Here is a 13,239-nt window from a genome sequence, read left to right on the forward strand (position 1 = left end):
AGATACCAGGGCCTCTGCTTGGGTTGCCAGGGGACGTGGCCGGCCTGCAAATCACCACAGGCCCCTCACTCAGGTCGCCCCACACCCCAAGGGAACCCTTGCCTGATCCGGGACGCCCTTCAGGGCAAACCAGCTGGCCCCCACCCCTGTACCAGGCCTCTATCCTATCTAATAGAAGAGTAATATGCAGATTGATCATCACTGCAACACACAATATAGCTGCCCCCATGTGGTCAAAGATCCTGCCCCCATGTGGACACATGATGGCCACCACAAGATGGCCAGTAGGAGAGGGCAGTTGGGAGGCACCCGGCCTGCAAGGGAGGGCAGTTGAGAGGGACCACGCCTGCAAGGGAGGGCAGTTGGAGGTGATCAACCCTGCAGGAGAGGGCAGTTAGGGGTGAGGAGGAGGGAAGTTGGGGGCAAACAGGCTGGCAGCAGAGTGGTTAGGGGGTGATCAGGCTGGCAGGCAGAAGCAGTTAGGGTCAATCAGGAAGGCAGACAGGCAAGCAGTTGGGAACCAGCAGTCCTGGATTGTGAGAGGGATGTCTGACTGCCCGTTTAGGCCCGATCCAGTGGGATCGGGCCTAAACGGGCAGTCGGACATCCCTCCAGGGGTCCCATATTGAAGAGGGTACAGGCTGGGCTGAGGGACAACCCCCCTCCGTGCACGAATTTCGTGCACCGGGCCTCTAGTATTTATTATAAATCATAGTATCATATATTTAATCAGAAACACAAAATAAAAACATGTTAAAGTATTCATTTTCATATTTTACATCAGATTTATTATTTACTTATATTTTATGCAACAATATTGTTTATTTGAAATTTTGTTGTTTAATTTAAATATATGAGCTTTCCTTTGCAGATGAGTTTTATGGATATTTTCAGGACTAATTTGGAAGATATATAATATTAAAGAGAATTCTCAGTAACATTTAAAAATATATATATATGCTTTTATTGATTTCAGAGATGAAGGGAGAGGGAAAGAGAGAAACATCAATGATGAGAGAATCATTGATCGGCTGCCTCCTGTACGCCCCCTATTGGGGATCAAGCCCACAACCCAAGCATGTGCCCTGACTGGGAATAGAATCATGACCTCCTGGTTCATAAGTAGATAATCAACCACTGAGCACACCAGCTGGGCTCCAGTAAGATTCTTAATTTAGGATATAATAAAACAGTAGCAGCCCTAGCAGTTTTGGCTCCATGGTTGGAACATTGGCCCAAGGACTGAAGGAATCCGGGTTTGAGTCCAGTCAAAGGTACATACCTCAGTGACAGGCTCAATCCCCACTCACTGGTCCAGGCACATGCAGGAGGCAACCAATCTATGTGTTTCACATCAATGTTTCTCTTTCTCTGTCTCTCCCCCTTCCTTCCACTCTAAAAATCAATGGAAAAAATATCCTTGGGTAAGGATTAACGAAAAACCAAACAAACAAAACAAAAAGCAATAGTAATGTTTGGTTCAATTTATGTCTTAGTTGATTGATTTATTTTTTTATTTTATTTATTTTTTTAATTAAGGTATTATATGTGTACATATCTTACCATTGTCCCCCCCACCCCACACCCATACTTGCCCTCACCCCCCAGAGTTTGATTTATTTTTTAAATATAAACATTCTTGATTTATTAATTTTCAGAGTAATGACACAAATTCTCCTTAGAATGGAAAACTTGCTTGTCTGGGTTATTCATTCTTTTTCTCTTTTTCAAAAGTGCATCTCATAGTGGCAACTGCTTTTCTTGGAAGGAATGCTTATTTTTTGAGTGGACATTATGATTATAGCGCATCATCATAAAGTTCTTTTTTTTCTTCTCTTTATTTGTGGAAGTGAAAAATTGATTCATTTTCATTTTCTTCCTCACAAATTCTTTTCAGTCTGTTTTTCCAGCCATTGCAGTTGCTAGTCTTATCTCCTTATCAGACTTGCTTTTTATGAAGGTGAAGCGTTCAATGTCCCAGAAGAGAGTAATTCACTCCTGCAATCTTCATCCCTGTCTATTTAAATGTATTTCCTCTTTAGGGCTTTCCCTGGGGCGGAGTTGAATTCTTTCCTCATTTGGGCCAGATTGTCTGGATATCTTCCTGAGTTAAAACTTGCCTGGTGCTGAGGGCTGCAGCTCTGGTTTCCACTTCTCCGAGGACATGCTGTTCAGCTTCTTGGAGATTTCCTCCTGTACTTCATCGCAAGAGTGGTGCATGTCAACTCACTCACCGTCCTCATCAGCCTCTTCACTAAGACTGGCACTTTCCCACCCATGTTCATCGTTTTCAGCATTCTCTTCTTCCTTTTCAGCTTCCAGAATTTCTGTTCCTGGAATGTAATTTTTAGCATCTTATTCTCCATATTTTTGTACTATTGCCTCTTCGGAGGACTGTAGGCTTACCCCAGAATTTCTTCTGTAACACCTGAGGATTTGGTGTTCAGAAGAACTGAATCAAAGTTCTAGCAAACATCATAACATTCTTTTTTTTTTTTCTTGTTCTTTTATTTTTATTTTTTAAATTTCTTTATTGATTAAGGCAGGCGTCCTCAAACTACGGCCCGCGGGCCACATGCAGGTGTTTTTGCCATTTTGTTTTTTTACTTCAAAATAAGATATGTGCAGTGTGCATAGGAATTTGTTCATTTTTTTTTTTTTTTTTAAACTATAGTCCGGCCCTCCAGTGGTCTGAGGCACAGTGAACTGGCCCCCTGTTTAAAAAGTTTGAGGACCCCTGGATTAAAGTATTACATATGTGTCCTCATCCCCCCATTTCCCCCCAAACCCACCCACGTGCCTTCACCCCTCTGTTGTGTGTGTCAATTGGTTAGGCTCATATGCATGCATACAAGTCCTTTGGTTGATCTCTCCCTCTTACCCCCACCCTCTCCTGCCTTCCCTCGGAGGTTTGACGGTCTGAAAGATGCTTCTCTGTCTCTGGTTCTATTTTTGTTCATCAGTTTATGTTGTTCATTATATTCCATAAATGAGTGAGATCATGTGATATTTATCTTTCTCTGACTAGCTTATTTCACTTAGCATAATGCTCTCCAGTTCCATCCATGCTGTTGCAAATGGTAAAAATTCCTTCTTTTTTACTGCAGCATAGTATTCCATTGTGTAGATGGACCACAGTTTTCTAATCCACTCATCTGCTGATGGGAACTTGGGCTGTTCCCAAATCTTAGCTTTGGTGAATTGTGCTGCTATGAACATAGGGGTGCATATATCCTTTCAGATGGGTATTTCTAGCTTCTTGGGATATATTCCTAGAAGTGGGATAACTGGGTCAAATGGGAGTTCCATTTTTAGTTTTTTGAGGAAACTCCATACTGTTCTCCACAGTGGCTGCACCAGTCTGCATTCCCACCAGCAGTTGCAGTTGCAGTTGCAGTTGCAGTTGCAGTTGCAGTTGCTAGTTTCCCCAAATTCAAGAAGGTTCCTTTTTCTCCAAATCCTCGATAACACTTGTCATTTGTTGATTTGTTGAGGATAGCCATTCTGACAGGTGTGACATGATATCGCATTGTCATTTTGATTTGCATCTCTAGGATAATTAGTGACTTTGAGCATGTTTTCATTTGTCTCTTGGCCTTCCTTCTGTCTTCTTTCTAAAAGTATCTATTTAGTTCCGTTGCCCATTTTTTGATTGGATTGTTTATCTTCTTTTTGTTAAGTTGTGTGAGTTCCCTGTAAATGTTGGAAATTAAACCCTTATCGGTGATAACATTGGTAAAAATGTTCTCCCATGCAGTGGGCTTTCTCATTGTTTTGTTGATGGTTTCCTTTGCTGTGCAAAAGCTTTTTATTTTGATGTAGTCCCATTTGTTTATTTTCTCTTTCATTTCCATTGCCCTAGGAGCAGTATCAGTAAAGAAATTCCTTTGGCATATGTCTGAGATTTTGCTGCCTGTGGATTCCTCTGGTATTTTTATGGTTTCCCATCTTATGTTTAAATCCTTTATCCTTTTTTAGTTTATTTTTGTGTATGGTGTAAGTTGGTGGTCTACTTTCATTTTTTTTGCATGTATCTGTCCAATTTTTCCAAAACCATTTATTTTTATTTTTATTTTTTACTTCATACCAACTAGATGGCTATTTTTATTTTTTTATTTTTTTTTTTTTTTAATTTAATAAATCTTTATTGTTCAGATTATTACAGTTGTTCCTTTTTTTTCCCCCCATAGCTCCCCTCCACCTGGTTCCCATCCCACCCTCTTCCCTTACCTCCCCCGCACTGTACTCATCCATAGGTGTACGATTTTTTTCCAGTCTCTTCCCATACCCCCCACACCCCTTTACCCCTGAGAGTTGTCAGTCCTCTCCCTTTCTATGCCCCTGATTCTATTATATTCACCAGATTATTCTGTTCATCCGATTTTTAATTCACTTGATTTTTAGATTCACTTGTTGATAGATATGTATTTGTTGTTCATCATTTTTATCTTTACCTTTTTTCTTCTTCTTCCTCTTCTTAAAGAATACCTTTCAGCATTTCATATAATACTGGTTTGGTGTTCATGAACTCCTTTAGCTTTTTTTATCTGTGAAGCTCTTTAGCTGACCTTCAATTCTGAATGTCAGCTTGGCTGACCTTCAATTCTGAATGTCAGCTTGGCTGGGTAGAGTACCCTTGGTTGTAGGTTCTTGCTATTCATCACTTTGACTATTTCTTGCCACTCCCATGTGGCCTGCATAGTTTCTGTTGAGAAATCAGCTGACAATCGTATGGGTGTTCCCTTGTAGGTAATTAACTGTTTATCTCTTGCTACTTTTAATATTCTCTCTTTGTCTTTTTCTCTTGGCATTTTAATTATGATGTGTCTTGGTGTGGTCTTCTTTGGATTCTTTTGTTTGGGGTTCTCTGCACTTCCTGGACTTGTAAGTCTATTTCTTTCACCAGGTGGGGGAAGTTTTCAGTCATTATTTCTTCAAATAGGTTTTCAGTATCTTGCTCTCTCTCTTCTTCTGGCACCCCCATAATTCTGGTTTTGGTATGCTTGCAGTTGTCCCAGAGGCTTCTTACACTATCTTCAAATTTTTGGATTCTTTTTTCTTTTAGCTTTTCCAGTTGAGTGATTTTTGCTTCTTTGTATTCCAAATCTTTGACTTGATTCTTGCGTTCCTCTAGTTTGCTGTTGGGTATCTATATAATATTTTTTATTTCAGTCAGTGCATGTTTAATTTCTAGTTGGTCCTTTTCCATAGCATCGAGGGTCTCTCTCATATCCTCGAGGGTCTTGCTAAATTTATCGGCCTTTTCTAGGAAATTCTTGAAAAACCTTATAACCGTGGTTTTGAACTCTATCTCCAGTTGTTTGTTTTCCTCCATTTCTTTGGGTTTTGATCTGCTTCTTTGTCTCCACATTTTTGCTGCTTCCCTGAGTTGGTAGGGTAGCTTTGTGTGCTAGTTGTCCTATATGGGCCAATGGCTCGGCCTCCCCAGTTACCTGAGGTGGACACTCTTGGTGCACCCCTTTGTGGACTGTGTGTACAGCCTTGTTGTAGTTAAGTCTTGATTGTTGTTGGTATCAGTGGGAGGAGTTGACCTCCAGGCCAATTGGCTGTGAGGATCAGCTGTGTCTATGCCGGGAGACAGCCTTATTCGACTAGACTTGCAAAATTGTAAAAGCCTCTGTGCTCAGCTTGGATGGGGCGGAGTATCAGGGTGGAGCCTACAGCCTTGGCTTCCTGTCAGCCCCGCCTATGAGGTTCCTGCGTCTCAGTGTCCCTCGGTACTCGTTGCAAGCACCTCTGAGAGAAAGGCGCCCTGGAATTTCGCCCGCTGCCAAACAGTCTAGTCTCTCCCCCAATGAATCTGGATTCCCAGATTCTCACCCGGAACTGGGGTTCAGTGCAGTCAGAACTGGGGTTCAGCACAGTCCGGAGCTTTTGTCTCCTTCCCGCTAGGGCAATTCAGCAGCACAGTCAACAGTCCGTCCTCTGCGCGCATTCACGTGTGTGCCTCGGGAGCTCTGCCTTTCGCATCCCCTGAGTTTTCCGCCTTACAGCCCAGATTCCCCCAGTATGAGCCTGGGTCCCCAGGGTCTCGCCCGGAACTGAGGTAGAGTGCAGTCGGAGCTGGGGTTCAGCGCAGTCTAGAGCTTTTATCTCCTTCCCACTAGAGAATGCCAGCCAGGCACTCAGCCGCCCCATCCTCTCCGGCTCCGTCCTCTCCGCACGCGCACGCCCGTGTCTCCATACCTCAGGCTTTTCCATCTCCTCTGATTTTCCTAGTGGTTTTCTCTTTCCTTCTAGAAGTAGGATTTCCAGTCAGCCAGCTTTCTTGTGGTTCTGGATGATGTCCATTTTGTCTTTTAGTTGTATTTTTGAAATTATTGTGCGAGGCTGCAGTTTAGGTGTTTAACTATGCCACCATCTTTGTTTCTCTTCCAAAACCATTTATTGAATAGACTGTCTTGACTCCATTGTATGTTCATGCCTCCTTTGTCAAATATTAATTTGGCATAGTGGTTTGGGTCAATTTCTGGGTTCTCTATTCTATTCCACTGATCTATATATCTGTTCTTGTGCCAGTACCAGGCTGTTTTGAGAACAGTGGCTTTGTAATATAGCTTGATATCTGATATTGAGATCCCACCTACTTTGTTCTTCTTTCACAGGATTGCTATAGCTATTCGGGGTCTTTTTTTTATTCCAGATGAATTTTTGGAAAGTTCGTTCTAGGTCTATGAAATATGCCCTTGGTATTTTAGTAGGCAGTGCATTGAATCTATAGATTGCTTTGGATAGTATGGACATTTTAATGATTCTACCAATCCATGAACATGGTATGTTCTTCCATCTGTTTACGTCTTCCTCTATCTCTTTTTTCAGTGTCCTGTAGTTTTCCGCATATAGGTCTTTTACCTCCTTAGTTAAGATTATCCTAGGTATCTTAATTTTTTTTTTGAGTGATGGTAAATGGAATTGCTTTTTTAGTCTCTCTTTCTGTAAGTTCACTATTGGTGTATAGAAATGCTATAGATTTCTTGGCATTAATTTTGTATCCTGCTACATTGCCGAATTCATTTTTTAAGTCTAATAATTTTTTGATGGAGTCTTTAGGGTTTTCTATGTACAGTATCATGTCATCTGCGATAAGGACAGTTTTATTTCTTCTTTTCCAATTTGGATACCTTTTATTTCTTCTTCTTGTCTGATAGCAATGGTTAGTACTTTCAGTACTATGACTAACAGGAGTGGTGAGAGTGGGCATCCCTGTCTTGTTCCTGTTCTTAGGGGAAATGGTTTAAGTTTTTGTCCATTGAGTATGATGTTGGCTGTGGGTTTGTCATATATGGCTTTTATGATGTTGAGGTATGATCCTTCTATTCCCACCTTGCTGAGAGTTTTTATCAAGAAAGGGTGTTGGATTTTGTCAAATGCTTTTTCTGCATCAATTGATATGATTATGTGATTTTTATCTCTCAATTTGTTTATGTGATGTATCACGTTTATTGATTTGCAGATATTGTATCATCCTTGCATCCCTGGGATAAATCCTACTTGGTCGTGGTGTATGATCTTTCTGATGTACTGCTAGATCCAATTTGCTAGGATTTTGTTGAGTATTTTGGCACCTATGTTCATGAGGAATATTGGCCTACAATTCTCTTTTATTGTGTTGTTTTTATCTGGTTTTGGTATTAGGGTGATGCTGGCTTCATAGAATGAGCTTGGAAGTGTTCCTTCCTCCTGAATTTTCTGGAATAGTCTGAGGAGGATAGGTTTTAGTTCTTCCTTGAATGTTTGGTATAACTCCCTTGTGAATCCATCTGGCCCTGAGCTTTTGTTTGCTGGAAGATTTTTGATGACTGCTTCAATTTCTTCCATAGTTATTGGCCTATTGAGATTTTTAGAATCTTCCTGATTGAGTTTTGGAAGGTTGTGCTTTTCTAGGAATTAGGAATATGTCCATTTCCTCCAGGTTGTCTAGTTTGTTAGAATAAAATTGTTCATAGTATTTTTTTAACAATCCTTTGTATTTCTGTGGGGTCTGTTGTTATTTCACATCTATCATTTCTGATTTTGCTTATTTGGGTCCTCTCTTTTTGCTTCTTGGTGAGCCTGGCTGGAGGTTCATCAATCTTGTTTATCCTTTCAAAGAACCAGCTCTTGGTTTTATTGATCTTTTGTATTGTTTTTTTGGTCTCTATATCATTTATTTCTGCTCTGATCTTTATTATCTCCTTTCTTCTGCTCACTCTGGGCTTTTCTTGTTGCTCTCTTTCTAATTCTTTTAGTTGTAGAGTTAGATGATTTACTACCATTTTTTCTTGTTTTTTGAAGTAGGCCTATAGAGCTATAAACTTCCCTCTCAGAACTGTTTTCATTGTGTCCCATAGATTTTGGATTGTTGTGTTTTTATTGTCATTAGTTTCCAGGATATTTTTAATTTCTTCTTTGATCTCATTGGTAACCCAATCATTATTTAATAGCATGCTATTGAGCTTACAAGTGTTTGAGTTTTTTGGTTGTTTTTATTGTAGTTTATTTCTAATATTATGCCATTGTGGTCTGAGAAGATGCTTGTTATGATTTCAGTCTTCTTGATTTTGGGGAAACTTTGTTTGTGACCCAATATGTGGTCAATTTTTGAAAATGTCCCATGTGCACTTGAGAAGAATGTATATTGCATGGCTTTGGGGAGAAATGTTCTGAAGATGTCAATTAAGTCCATTTGATCTAGTGAGTTGTTTAGGATTGCTGTTTCTTTGCTGATTTTTTTGTCTAGAGCAGGCGTCCTCAAACTATGGCCAGCGGGCCACATGTGGGTGTTTTTGCCATTTTGTTTTTTTACTTCAAAATAAGAAATGTGCAGTGTGCATAGGAATTTGTTCATAGCTTTTTTAAACTATAGTCCGGCCCTCCAATGGTCTGAGGGACAGTGAACTGGCCCCCTGTTTAAAAAATTTGAGGACCCCTTGTCTAGAGGATTTATCCAGTGATATCAGTGGGGTATTAAAGTTCCCTATGCTGATTGTATTGTTGTCGGTCTCTCCCTTGATATCTTCCAGGAGTTTTTATATGTATTTGGGTGCTCCTGCATTGGGTGCATATATGTTTATCAGGGTTATATCCTCTTGTTGTATCGATCCCTTTAGTATTATGAAGTGGCCTTCCTTATCTCTTGTTATGGCCTTCACTTTGAGGTCTATTTTGTCAGATATAAGTATTGCTACCCCAGCTTTTTTTTTCATTTTCATTTGCCTGAAAGATATTTTTCCATCCCTTCACTTTCAGTCTGTGTGAGTCTCTTGTTCTGAAGTGGGTCTCTTATAGACAGTATATATATGGGTCATGTTTTTTCATCCATTCAGACACTCTGTGTCTTTTGATTGGAGCATTTAGTCCATTTACATTTAAAGTTATTATTGAAAGGTACTTGTTTGTAGCCATTTCTATTTTTTGTGTCTGTGTTCCTTCTTACCTTTTTATTTTTTATTTTTACAGCATTCCCTTCTGAATGTCTTGCATTGCTGACTTGGTAGGGATAAACTCCTTAGCCTTTTTTTGTTTGTGAAGCTCCTGATTTCCCCTTCAATTTTGATTGATAGTCTTGCTGGATGGAGTATTCTTGGATTCAGTCCCTTGCTTTTGCATCACTTTGTATACCTCCTTCCATTCCCTTCTAGCTTGATGTGTTTCTGTTGAGAAATCAATTGATAAGCTGATAGGGGATCCTTTGTAGGTAACTCTCTGTCTCTCTTTTGTAGCCTTTGAGATTCTCTCTTTGTCATTAACATTTGCCATTGTAATTTGATGTGTTTTGGTGTGGGTCTTTTGGGATTCACCTTGTTTGGGACTCTCTGTACTTGTGTAAATTTTTCTTCCCCATATCAGGGAAGTTTTCTGTCATTATTTTCTCAAATAGATTTTCTAATCTTTGCTGCTCTTCTAGTCCTTCTGGCATTCCTATTATACGTATGTTACTTCATTTTGTGTTGTCCCAAAGCTCCCTTAGGCTCTACTCCTGCTTTTTAATTTTTTTCTCCAGTTGCTGTTCAGATTGGGCTTGTTTCTGTACTTTATCTTCTAACTCACTAATTCGGTCCTCTGCTTCTTCTAGTCTACTGTTGAAACCTTCCATGGTATTTTTGATTGTAGCTATATCACTTTTGATTTCTTCCTGATTTTTGCATAGGTTGTTGATTTTCTCATCCATCAGTGTATAAACTGTACGACCATTACTCTGAATTCTTTTTCTGTCATGTTGCATGCTTCAATTTCACTTATTTCCTTTCTTGGCAATTCCTCCTTTTCTTTCCTCTGGGGGTTGTTTTGTTGTCTCCCCATTCTGACTATTACCAGAAGGTTCAAATGTCGAATTGCGGGGGCCTGGGCCATGTGCAGTGGGAGCTTTGCACCCCCGAGTGTCACTGAAGAGCTCTGACACCAAGACATGTGGCTGCTGTGGGTTGGTGGGATCTAGGCTCACTCAGGATCAGAGTCACCGGCCCTTAGTGTGGCCTCATGTGCGCACCAGAATCAGGGACCATGCCTGCACCATGCAGAAACAGAGACCCCACTGGTGTGTGCCAAAAATCAGAGTCCCCTAGTGCATGTCAGGAGTCAGAGACCCCCTGTGTCTGTGCCGAGAATCGAGTATCAGAGTCTCTGTTGCTTGGTGCGGTCATATGCCAAGAATCAGGGTCCCTGCGTGTGCGTGTACCAAGAATTGGAGTCACTGGCTCTTAGTGTGAGTGCACTGAGAATTAGAGTCAAGTCACTGGTGCTCAGTGCTGCCTCTTGTGTGGAGAATCAGGGTCCCTGGACCAGGTTGCACAGTAGCACTGTGTCAGCAGAAGGTTTACTCCTGCCCTGTGGTAAACAGCCTTCTGTGTGCACTTGCCCTGAATCAAAGTCAGGTGGCACTGCCGCCCAGTGTGGGCGTGGGGTCAGGTCATGTGGGTGTGCACTGCGGGAAACAAACTTCCCGTGTCTGTGCACCCAGACTCAAATTTAGCATAGCCTCTCTGCTTGGGTACGGGATTTGGTTGCAGGAAACAAACTCCCCAGGTTCGCGCCCCCAGGCTCAAATTCAGTGCTGTCTCCCTGTGTGGGTGCAGGATCTGGTCATGGAAAACAATCTCCCCAAGGTTGCACACCTAGGCTCAAATTCAGCACAGCCTCCCTGCCTGGGCGCGGAGTCTGTTCACGGGAAACAAACTTCCCGTGTCCGCCCACCCAGGCTCAAATTCAGGTAGAGCTGCCACTGCTGTGTGTGGGCAGAAAGCTTGTTTGTGTGAAGAGGTTCTGGCAGTTCCTATGCCACTGCCGCAGGGCTGGCAGGGAGGGGGCTTGGTTCAGTGACTCACAGAAATCTGCGGCCAGAGTGCTTGAAGTCTTGGTGTCCCTGGGTCTGCAGCTGTGATCTCAGGTCTTTTATCCTAGTGGCTGTGGGGTCCCGGTTTGTGACTGAGACCAGATTGGGTAGTGGCGAGGCTAGGATCCTAGTCTCAAGCAGTTCTGTTCTTCAAGATGGTGCAGTCTCTGTGCCGGCAGTGTCCTCCCTGGAGTGTTTGCAGTGACAGCGGGGTTTCACCGTCTAAGACTGCCCGGTTTGGTAGCCCCTTGGAAGACCTGCAGGATCTAACTATCCCTATTTCACTCACACACACACTCACACATGTCCACACATCCCTCTATCACTCCCTCACTCTCTCACACACTCTCCCTCCCTACCTTCTTGCCGGTTGCCATCTTTCTCCCATCATAACATTCTTATCTTTGTGTAATTTATACTGAGTCAGGTTTTGGAGAAGTTCTTTAGTCTTGGCTAGAGGACATCAAGCTATTATCTCCTTCATAGAATTGAGTCCCACTGTCATGGTTTCCTCAGAGTTCTTGTGGGTAACAAAATTGTTGGCCACAGCCATAAGCAATGATTGAATACTAAGTGATGCGATGCTTATGCATTAAACAGATGGATCTTTCTTACTTCTCTTTGGTGGGTTGCAGAAAACTTTGCACAAAGAGATAGAAGTTGAAGAGAAAAAGCTTGTGAATTCCCACCAATCTGTAAATGAGGTCCAAGAGCATCATCTTCACTTCAAACCTCTCCTTAGAGCTCTCTAGCTGCTTTAGTAGTTTTTCTGCAAAACCTTGGGGGTCATGAATCAAGTGAATAGCTAAAAAGTTAAACACCTCTTTTTTTCTTCTCCTTTTGTTTCTTGCACACCTTCATGGCTTTTTCCAACCTTTTCTTGTGTTTAAAGCTTTTCTTCCCTGTGGCATACTGCACTAGCAGGTCTCTTGCTGTTGGTCCTTCATCTTCAGAAGCTGAGTCGCTGTCCTGTTTCTCCTCTTTATCTTTACCAAGGAAGAATGTCAAAACAGCAACATGTATCATGGTGATCTTAGACAAACATGCCGTTGTGATCAATAGAAAATCCTGATATCATTTCCAGATGTTTCTTCTGTAGAGTTCAATTATCATATCCAAAGATACCTTGGTTGTAGTGGCATTGCTGTCTTTTAACATGGTGTATATGAAATTCTGCAACACTACTTTCACTTTATTGTTCTTGTGCTTTGCATTTATATTCTTTTTTTAAAATATATTTTTATTGATTTTAGAGAGGAAGAGAGAGAGAGAGAAAGAGAGAGAGAGAGAGAGAGAGAGAGAGAGAGAGAGAGAGAGAGACATCAAAGATGAGAGCGAATAATTGAACAGCTGTCTCCTGCATGCCCCTACTCAGGATTGAGCCCACAACCCAGGCATGTGCCCCTTGACCAGAATCAAACCTGGGAACCTTCAGTCCACCGACCGACACTCTATCCACTGAGCCAAACTGGCTAGGGCTGCATGTATATGCTTGATATCAGTTCATGTATAAAGTCTTTCACAGAAGCATGGCAATACAGAAATTCGAAGAAGAGTTTTAGCAATTTGATGGATTGATGAGATTCTTATTTCTCAACAAGATCAAAGCTTTCCAAAATGTCATTAGAAGATCTGGATGCAAGACTGTGTGATTGTAGGAGAGAAGATCTTTCAACTCTTGAAGAAAGTTACTTAAATATTCTGGGTAGCAGTGACCAATCTGTTCCATAAACATCACCAGCTATGCCGATTCTTTGCTGGGTTTATTTGGTTGTAATCTGAAATTCTCCACATTGGATTTGTAGTGATTATACTACTGTAGAAAGTCCTCCACGTAGGCTGGTCCCACTTGATCAGATTCTGTAACTGCTCAGATTGCTGGGCAGCTTGTTGTTTCTGTTGGACAT

The 13,239-nt window shown here is 41.6% G+C and overlaps 1 pseudogene; it reads right to left on the reverse strand.

Moving 5' to 3' along the window:
* Positions 1-1,647: 1,647 nt before the first annotated feature.
* Positions 1,648-13,239, reverse strand: LOC103301891 (protein SDA1 homolog; annotated as a pseudogene).

This window comes from Eptesicus fuscus, chromosome 9, assembly GCF_027574615.1.
Source record: "Eptesicus fuscus isolate TK198812 chromosome 9, DD_ASM_mEF_20220401, whole genome shotgun sequence".
NCBI lineage: Eukaryota > Metazoa > Chordata > Mammalia > Chiroptera > Vespertilionidae > Eptesicus > Eptesicus fuscus.